Below are 10,172 nucleotides of genomic sequence, written 5' to 3' on the forward strand. Positions count from 1 at the left end.
TGAACTCAAACAGTCCTTCAGGGTTCCTGCTTCATGGAAGTCTATGAGACTTTCTGCAGGACACAGAAAAAGGAATGACAGACTGCCAATGTAGATGGACAGTTTGAAATTTCCTGCTTTGCTGAGAGGTCTTCCAGCCACACTGTGGCCTATGGGCTGAAGATGGATGCCCCAACATTACAGAGGAACTTCAGGTGACTGTCCAAGCAGCAAGATGTCTCTGTCAGTTCTAGAGTTTATGTATTATCCTTCTGTAGTCTTTGATGGAGTTGAAGGCATATAGTTGTAGTTATAGTTTTCCTTAGTTATGATAAAAGATAAGTTACATGTAAGACTTTAGACTCACAAAGATAAGATAGATGATATCTTCTTTTAATCTTACTAAATGTTAATGAACAAAACATTGTAACTATATTCTTACATGATAACTGTTCTGTTATATATAATTTGACTATGTTAAAGTTAAAACCTTTCTTTTATTTAGACAGAAAAAAGGAGATGATGGGAGATGCTATTCTGCAAATCTGTCTATTATTGGTTGTTGAATAAAGCACTGTTGGCCAATAGGGAAGCAATATAGGTGTAACTAGGTCGAGGAGGATTCTGGGAAAGAGAAACACAAGGAGTCAGGCACGATGTAGCCTCCAGAAGAGTAAAAGGTCCGGATCTTTTCTCCGGTAAGAGAAATACTTAGATTAACAATTATGGGTAAATTCTTAAGTCAGAGATAGCCAGTAAGAAACCAAGCAAATGGCCAACAGCTTCATAATTAATATAGCCTCCTGTGTGTTTATTTGGGACTGATGCGGCTCTGGAACCAGGCTGGTGGGAAGGCTTCACTCTAAAATTCTTGCTTTTGTTTAACAAAGTAAGTTAAGATTTTATCATTCTTGAATAAATCTTTGTAGAATGGATGTTCTGACAACTCACAAAAGTATTCTAAATATTTACTTTCATTTAATAACTAGTCTATATGTATTTCCTTTATATCAACTATGTATAGATTACATTACCAGATTCTGGAGAAGAATAAGTAAAGTGTGTTGGAGTAGACACAACTGGTTGCAGACACACCCTCTGCTCTTTCCTAGCCAACAGAGCCTGGATGTTTCCACTATGTACTTAGTGTTGTTTGAATGGGTGTCCCCCAAAGCCTATATGCCTAATCCCTGGTTGAAACCATTGAGGTGAAGCATAGCAGAAGGAAGTTTGGTCATTGGAGATATCTTTTGAAAGGAATGTTAGGACTCTGCCCTCCCCTCTTTCTTTCTGATTTTGGTTTCCAGGTGCCACAAGGTGAATAGACCTCCTCCACGTGCTCCTTCTATGAAGCGCTGTGCTGCCGCATGCCCAAGGCAACAAGCACACAGTCATGAACTGAAAGACTCACATTTCTTCCTTTTAGGTTGTTTCCATCAGTGTCCAAAGAAAAGCTGCCCAGTACATTAGGAAATTATGTCTGGCTCAGCGACAAGTCAGGATTAGTTCATTACAGTTAAGGAAGCTTGTTGTCCATTTTATACCTTTTCTATGATAAAATGGCTATGACTGCTGAGTGTGCATTGATGTTTATATATATGACATTTGGGGAGATGAAAAGATGACTCAGTGGTTAAGAGAAATAACTGATCCTACAGAGGACCCTGGTTAGATTCCTAGTGCCCACATGGTGATTCACAACTATCTGTAATTCCAGTTCCTGGGATCTGACACCCTTTTCTGACCTATCTTGAGCATTGCATGCACATAGTGCACTTATATGTACATACAAGCAAAACACTCATACACAAAAGTTACTAAAAGATACGGCATTTGGAACTATGGAGGCTATTGGAAAACCCATCTCTAGCTTGGTACAGTAGTTTTGACCTGTAGTTTCAGGACTTGGGAAAGGTATTTTTGAAGCCATCCTAAGCAACATTGTAAGATGATGGCTCAACAGAACTGTGGGGTAGGGAAGCAGGTTAATGATTGAACACTTGCCTGGTATATGCAAGGCCTGTGATGTCACTCCCAGTACCGAACAGCTCTAGAAACCACACAGCTGCAACAGAAGTTCAGACATATCCACTGAGTCCATTATCTTGAGAGAGCCCACACAGCTACTTCTTTTTAACTGAGAAGATGATATTCTTACTGCTTAACCTACTTTTTTGTTGGGTTCAGTGCTATATGGTTGTATTATTTTCCTCACTGCTTTGTAAAAATACTGGGCAAAAATGGCTTAAGGAAAGAAGGATTAATATTTTCATTTTTTCAAATTATAATTTTTTATTTAAATTAGAAACAATCTTATTTTATATATATCAATCCCAGTTCCCTCTCTCTCCCATCCTCCCATGTCCCCACCAACCCCCATCCCATCCCTCTTCTACTCCATAGAAAGGGTGAGGCCTTCCATGGGGGATCTTGGCCCTCCCTGTGTGTCTAGACTGAGATAGTATCCATCTATGGGGAATGGGCTCCCAATGTCCATTTGTACACTCAGGATAACTACTGTTCCACTACCAGAGGCTCCATAGACTGCCAAGGTCTCCTAACCCCCATATTCAGGGAGCCTGGTTCTGTCCTATGCTGGTTTCCCAGTCAGTCTGGGGTCCATGAGCTCTCCTTGTTCAGGTCAGCTGAAGAAGAGTTAATATTGACTCATACATTTAGGGCTCAATCCGTCACTGCAAGGAGGTCATGACAGCAGGAGTATGAGGTAGCGGGTCACACTGTGTTCTCAGGCAGGAAACAGAGAGAGGTGACTGTTGATGTTTGGCTCTTTTTCATCTTTCTGTTTGGTCTAGGACATCAGCCTTGAAATGGTACCATTCATAGTTAGAAGGTGTCTTCCTACCTCAGTTAACCTAATAGAAAGTTCTTATCACACAACCAGAGGTTTATCTTCTAGGTGATTCTAGGTACTGTAAAGTTGATGACTATTGTTTTCTGTTTATCAAGGGTTTGAAGTAGCAGCGTTTCTACGGATGGGTAGCATATATTTCTGTAGCCATTAGTTCCCTGTGTACAGATTCAGTTAAATAAGATTTGAAAATATTTACATCCATTTTGAGTATGCACAGATTTTTCACTGTCATTGTTTTCCTAATGATACACATAATACCTCTTTTACATAGATTTTACATGGCATTTCGTATTTTAATTACCCTAGAGATGACTGGAATTATGGGAAGATGTGTGTGAGATACATGCAGATGCTAACCTATTTCATGTGAGAACTCAACACCAGCAGAAGATAGCATTTGTTGTGATACTTGGAATCAATCCACCATGTGCAGCAAGGGATGGCTGTGGAAAATCTTAAACATTGCTTGCACATAGGCACATCATTAGGTAGACTTATGACCATATGTATTGAGTTTTTTTAATTTGTTAACTTCAGTACAAGAAGCCCACTTCTAAACATTGATCCCAAATAAATAATTCTTTTTTTATCATTTTTTAAAATTTTAAATAGCTTGTTTTACATGTCAATCCCAGTTCCCTCTCCCTCCCCTCCTCCCGCACTCCCCTTCCCCCCACCCTCCCACCCTATTGCCAAATCCTTCCACATAGGGGATATCAGAGTCTGTCATTTTACTCTGGGTAGGGTCCAGGCACTCCCCTAAGAGTCCAGGATGAGAGAGCATCCCTCTTTGTGCTATAGGCACATGAAGACTGTTTGTATATCAGGGATAGACACTGATCCACAGCTCAGGGCCCCATAGGTTGCCCAGGCCTTCTCGCTGACACTCACATTTGGGGGGTCCAGATCAGTCCCATGCTGGCCTCCCCACTGTCAGTCTGGGGTCCAAGAGTTCTCCCCTGTTCAGATCAGCTGTCTCTGCTGGTTTTGCCAGCCCATTCTTTGCCAATTTGCTCATCACTCCTCTCTCTCTGTCACTGGGTTCCTTGGGTTCAGTTCAGTGATTAATTGTGTGTTTGCCTCTGCTTCCATCAGTCACAGGATGAAGGCTCCCGGATGGTTATAGACATCAAGTTCATTATCAGGAATGGGCATTCGAGATGGTCTCTCCACTATTGCTTAGCTTGCCAATTGGTGTTATCCCTTTAGATCACTCGAGGTCGCTCTGGTGCCTGATCTGTATTCGATCCTATGATTCCCTCTTCCCCCTATTCTACCCCCACACCCTCAACTTCCTTTTCCCCCATGACCAACTCTCTTCCTCTTCACCCCCTCTCTTCTTCCCAGGTCCCACTCCCCCCCACCCCTCGCTGTGTTCCCCATCCATTCAGGGGATCTTGTCTCCATCCTCTTCTCTTGGGTACTATGCATATATGCATATCTTTTAGGTTCTTTCCTGTTTCCCAGACTCTCTATCAGTGGAAGTGCAAACTGGCACTATCCTGATCCATGTCTAAAATCCATATATGAGTGAGTACATACCATGTTTGTCTTTTTGCGACTGGGTTACCTCACTCAGGATGGTTTCTTCCAGTGTTATCCATTTCCCTGGGAATTTCAAGATTCCATTGTTTTTTTCTGCTGAGTAATACTCCATTGTGTAAATGTACCACATTTTCTCTATCCACTCTTCAGTTGAGGGGCATCTAGGTTGCTTCCAGGTTCTGGCTATTACAAATAATGCTGCTATGAACATAGTGGAGCAGATGCCATTGTTGTATGAACTTGCCTCATTTGGATATATGCCTAAGAGTGGAATTGCTGGGTCTAGTGGTATATTAATTCCCATTTTCCTGAGGTATCTCCATACTGATTTCCAAAGAGGCTGTATGAGTCGGCACTCCCACCAGCAGTGGAGGAGTGTTTCTCTCTCTCCACATCCTCTCCAGCATAAATTGTCTTCGGTGTTTTTGATTTTAGCCATTCTGACAGGAGTAAGATGGTATCTCAGAGTTGTTTTGATTTGCATTTCCCTGATGGCTAAGGATGTTGAGCACTTTCTTAAGTGTCTCTTGGCCATTTTAGCCTCCTCTACTGAGAATTCTCTATTTAGCTCTGTACCCCACCTTTTAATTGGATCCTTTGGTGTTTTGGAGACTTGTTTCTTGAGTTCTTTGTAAATTTTGGAGATTAGCCCTCTGTCAGATGTAGGGTTAGTGAATATCTTTTCCCATTCTGTGGCCTGCCTTTTTGTCTTTTTGACTGTGTCCTTTGCCTTACAGAAGCCTTTTAGTTTCAGAAGGTCCCATTTGTTAATTGTCGATCTCATTGTCTGTGCCACTGGTGTTATGTTTAGGAAGTGGTCTCCTGTACCAACTCGTTGAGGAGTATCTCCCACTTTCTCTTCTAAAAGTTTCAGTGTGGCTGGATTTATGTTGAGATCTTTGATCCATTTGGACTTAAGTTTTGAACAAGGCAATAAACATGGATCTATCTGCAGTCTTCTGCATACCAGTAACCAGTTATGCCAGCACCATTTGTTGAAGATGCTTTCTTTTTTCCATCGTACAGTTTTAGCTTCTTTGTCAAAAATCAAGTGTTCATAGGTGTGTGGGTTAAAATTAGAGCTTTCAATTCAGTTCCATTGGTCTACCTGCCTATTTTTGTGCCAATACCAAGCTGTTTTCAGGACTATAACTCTATAATAGAGTTTGAAGTCAGGTATGGTGATGCCTCCTGAAGTTCCTTTATTGTATAGGGATATTTTAGCTATCCTGGGCCTTTTGTTTTTCCATATAAAGTTGATTAATGTTATTTCCAGGTCCTTGAAGAATTGTGATGGAATTTTGATAGGGATTGCATTGAATCTGTAGACTGCTTTTGGCAAGATTGCCATTTTTATTATGTTGATCCTACCAATCCAAGAGCATGGGAGATCTTTCCATTTTTTGGTATCTTCTTTGATTTCTTTCTTTAAAGACACAAAGTTCTTGATATACATGTCTTTAATTTCCTTGGTTAACATTATCCCCAGATATTTGATGCTGTTTTTGGCTATTGTAAAGGGTGATGTTTCTCTGATTTCTTTCTCAGTCACTTCATCATCTGTATATAATAGGGCCACTGATTTTTTTGAGTTTACCTTGTATCCTGCCACATTGCTGAAGGTGTTTATCAGCTCTAGGAGTAACCTTGCGGAGTTTTTTGGGTCACTTATGTAAACTATCATATCATCTGCAAATAGTGAAAGTTTGACTTCTTCTTTTCCTATTTCTATCCCCTTTATCTCCTTTTGTTGTCTTATTGCTGTAGCTAGAACTTCAAGTACAATATTGAAGAGATATGGAGAGAGTGGACAGCCTTGTCTTGTTCCTGATTTTAGAGGAATTGCTTTGAGTTTCTCTCCATTTAGTTTGATGTTAGCTGTTGGTTTACTGTATATTGCTTTTATTATATTCAGGTACATTCCTGTTATCCCTGATCTCTCTAGGACCTTTATCATGAAGGGGTGCTGGATTTTGTCAAAGGCTTTTTCAGCATCTAGCGAGATGATCATGTGGTTTTTCTTTCGCAGATTGTTAATATGGTGGATTACATTGATAGATTTTCTAATGTTGAACCATCCCTGCATTCCTGGGATGAAGCCTACTTGATCATGTTGGATGATTTTTCTGATGTGTTCTTGAATCCAGTTTGTGAGTATTTTATTGAGTATTTTTGCATCAATGTTCATGAGGGAAATTGGTCTATAGTTCTCTTTCTTAGTTGTGTCTTTGTGTGGCTTGGGTATCAAGGTAATTGTAGCCTCGTAGAAAGAGTTTGGCAGTGAGCCTCCTGCTTCTATTGTGTGGAATACTTTGAGGAGTATTGGAATTAGCTCTTCTAGAATTCTGCACTGAAGCCATCTGGGCCTGGGCTTTTTTTATTTGGGAGACTTTTGATGACGGCTTCTATTTCATTAGGGGTTATAGGTCTGTTTAGATTGTTTATCTGTTCTTGATTTAGTTTTGGCAAGTGATATCTATCCAGGAAATTGTCCATTTCCTTTAAATTTTCAAATTTCGTGGAGTACAGATTTTCAAAATATGCCCTGATGATTCTCTGGATTTCCTCAGAGTCCATTGTTATGTCCCCCCCTTTTTCATCCCTGATTTTGTTAATTAGCATGCTCTCCCTCTGTCTTTTGGTTAGTTTGGACAGAGGTTTATCTATTTTGTTGATTTTTTCAAAGAACCAACTCTTTGTTTCATTGATTCTTCTCAGTGTTTTTCTGGTTTCTACCTGATTGATTTCAGCCCTCAATTTGATTATTTCCTGGCGTCTGCTCCTCCTGGGGGAGTTTGCTTCCTTTTGTTCTAGAACATTCAGCTGTGCTATTAATTCTCTAGTATGACTGTTCTCCAGTTTTTTCATGTGGGCACTTAGTGCTATAAACTTTCCTCTCAGCACTGCTTTCAAAGTGTCCCATAAGTTTGTGTATGTTGTGTCTTCATTCTCATTGAAATCGAGGAAGTCTTTAATTTCTTTTTTTATTTGTTCCTTTACCCAGGGATGGTGCAATTGTGCATTGTTCAATCTCCATGAGTTTGTAGGGTTTCTGCGATTTGTGTTATTGTTGAATTCTAATGTTAATGCATGGTGGTCTGATAAGATGCAGTGGGTTATTCTAATTTTTTGTATCTGTGGAGATTTGCTATGTTTCCTGTTATGTGGTCAATTTTAGAGAAGGTTCCATGTGGTGCCGAGAAGAAGGTATATCCCTTTGTATTTGGGTGGAATGTTCTATAGATGTCTGTTAACCCCAGTTGGGTCATAACTTCTATTAGTTCTTTTGTTTCTTTGTTAAGTTTCTGTCTAGAGGTCCTGTCTAGTGGTGAAAGCGGAGTGTTGAAATCTCCTACTATTAGTGTGTGAGATTTTATGTGCTTTTTGAGCTTTAGTAATGTTTCTTTCACGAATGTAGGTGCCTTTGTATTTGAGCCGTAGATGTTTAAAATTGAGACTTCGTCTTGATGTATTTTTCCTTTGATGAATATGAAGTGTCCTTCTTCATCTCTTTTGATTGATTTTAATTTGAAGTCTAATTTGTTAGATATTAGGATTGCTACACCCGCTTGTTTCTTGGGACCGTTTGATTGGAAGATCTTTTCCCAACCCTTTACTCTGAGATAACGTTTGTCTTTGATGTTGAGATGTGTTTCTTGTATGCAGCAGAAGGAAGGGTTCTGTCTTTGTATCCATTCTGCAAGTCTGTGTCTTTTTATAGGGTAGTTGTGGCCGTTGACATCGAGGGATATTAATGACCATTGATTGATGATCCTTGTTTGTGCTTGATTTATTGTTAGTGAAGTTATTTTGTGTAGTTTCTCCTCCCTTTTTCTTTTGGTGTTTTGTAAAGTGTGATTATATATTGCCTGTGTCTTTGTGAATGTAGTTATCTTCCTTGGCTCTAGGTTTTCCTTCTAGCATTTTCTGTAGAGCTGGATTCATGGATACGTATTGTTTAAATCTGGCTTTGTCATGGAATATTTTGTTTTCTCCATGTATGGTAATTGAGAGCTTTGCTGGATATAGTAGTCTGGGCTGGCATCCTTGTTCCCTTAGCGTTTGTAGGACATCTGTCCAGGATCTTCTGGCTTTCATCGTTTCCATTGAGAAGTCAGGTGTAATTCGGATAGGTCTGCCTTTGTATGTTACTTGGCCTTTTTCTTTAGCTGCTCTTAATATTTTCTCTTTACTCTGTAGTTTTCATGTTTTGATTATTATATGGCGAAGTGACTTCTTTTTCTGGTCGAGCCTATTTGGTGTTCTATAAGATTCTTGTACTTTCATAGGCATATCTGAAAGGTTAGGGAAGTTTTCTTCTATGATTTTGTTGAATATGTTTTCCATACCTTTAAGTTGAATTTCTTCACCTTCTTGTATACCTATTATTCTCAGGTTTGGCTTCTTTACGGTGTCCCATATTTCCTGGATATTTTGTGTTAAGGATTTGTTGGTTTTGAGATTTTCTTTGTTTGACGACTCTATATCCTCTAATGAGTCTTCAGCACCTGAGATTCTCTCTTCTATCTCTTGTATTCTATTGGTGATACTTGCATCTGTAGTTCCTGATCGTTTACCCAGCTTTTCTATTTCCAGCATCCCTTCATTCTGTGTTTTCTTTATCGTTTCTATTTCAGCTTTCAATCCTTCAACTGTTTGAGTTGCTTCCTTCATTTTTTTGGTTGTTCTTTCTTGGTGCTCTTTAGAGTCTTTGAGAGATTTGTTTATTTCTTGATTTTTTCCCCCATTTCATGGATTTTTTGTTTGTTTTTTTCTTCTGTTTCTTTAAGGGATTTCCTTGTTTCTTCTTTGAGGGTCTCCATCATCTTCATGAAATAATTTTTAAGGTCTGTCTCCTCTTCTTCGTCTATGTAGTGCTTTTTGGGTCTTGCTGGTGTTGCGTCCCTGGATTCTGGTGGGGTCATGTTGGTGTTTCTATTGCTGAGTGATCTCTTATTCTGTCTTCTTCCCATCTCTTCTTTCAGTGGGTGCTGGTGGGGTCTTTCCGTCTTCACTGGTCTCCTTCCTTCCTGCAGCTGAAGCTGGGGATGCTGACATGGAGTTTGGGTCCTGGTAGGGCTGATGTCTTTCCTGAAGCTGGTCTCACTGGGGTTGGGGTCTTGGAATTGTTGACTTCTTTGCTGTGTGGGCAGGTCTCCTGAAGCTGTACTCGCTGGGGTTGGGGTCTTGGAAGGGCTGATGTCTTTCCTGAAGCTGGACTCGCTGGTGTTGGGGTCTTGGAGGGGCTGATGTCTTTCCTGTGTGGGCGGGTCTTCTGGATGCCAGGAGCAGCCCTGAAGATCAAGGGGGATGGGGGATGGGCGGGCGGTCCCCGCTGGAGACCCAATCTCACCTGAAGCTCCAAATAAATAATTCTTAATGTAGAAAATTCATTATGTATTGAACTGTTTGTTACAGATTTGCTTATAAATAATGAACAGTTTGAAGCCAGCTAATTATTTAACACTGGGGAAAGTGTGAATATATTTTGGAACGGGCCTACAATAGATGTAAATCAGGAAAATTATGCAACATAAAACTATGGTTGTAAAATTTATATCTACATGAAATTCTGTTTTAACATTAATAGAAAGAATCAAGATAGAAATTTTAATGATACATATTATTCTAGCTTTACTATGTAAAAAGCCTATAAAATGGAACTAAATAAATGAGAGTCTAGTAATGACTTTCTTTGAATACAAACATTATTTTCTTCTATTACTTTTTTACATTTTGTAACTTTTTTTTACATTGAAGTAGCAACTAGCATTGC

The sequence above is a fragment of the Mesocricetus auratus genome, unplaced genomic scaffold (genome assembly GCF_017639785.1).
Source record: "Mesocricetus auratus isolate SY011 unplaced genomic scaffold, BCM_Maur_2.0 Super-Scaffold_100006, whole genome shotgun sequence".
NCBI classification, from domain to species: Eukaryota; Metazoa; Chordata; class Mammalia; order Rodentia; family Cricetidae; genus Mesocricetus; species Mesocricetus auratus.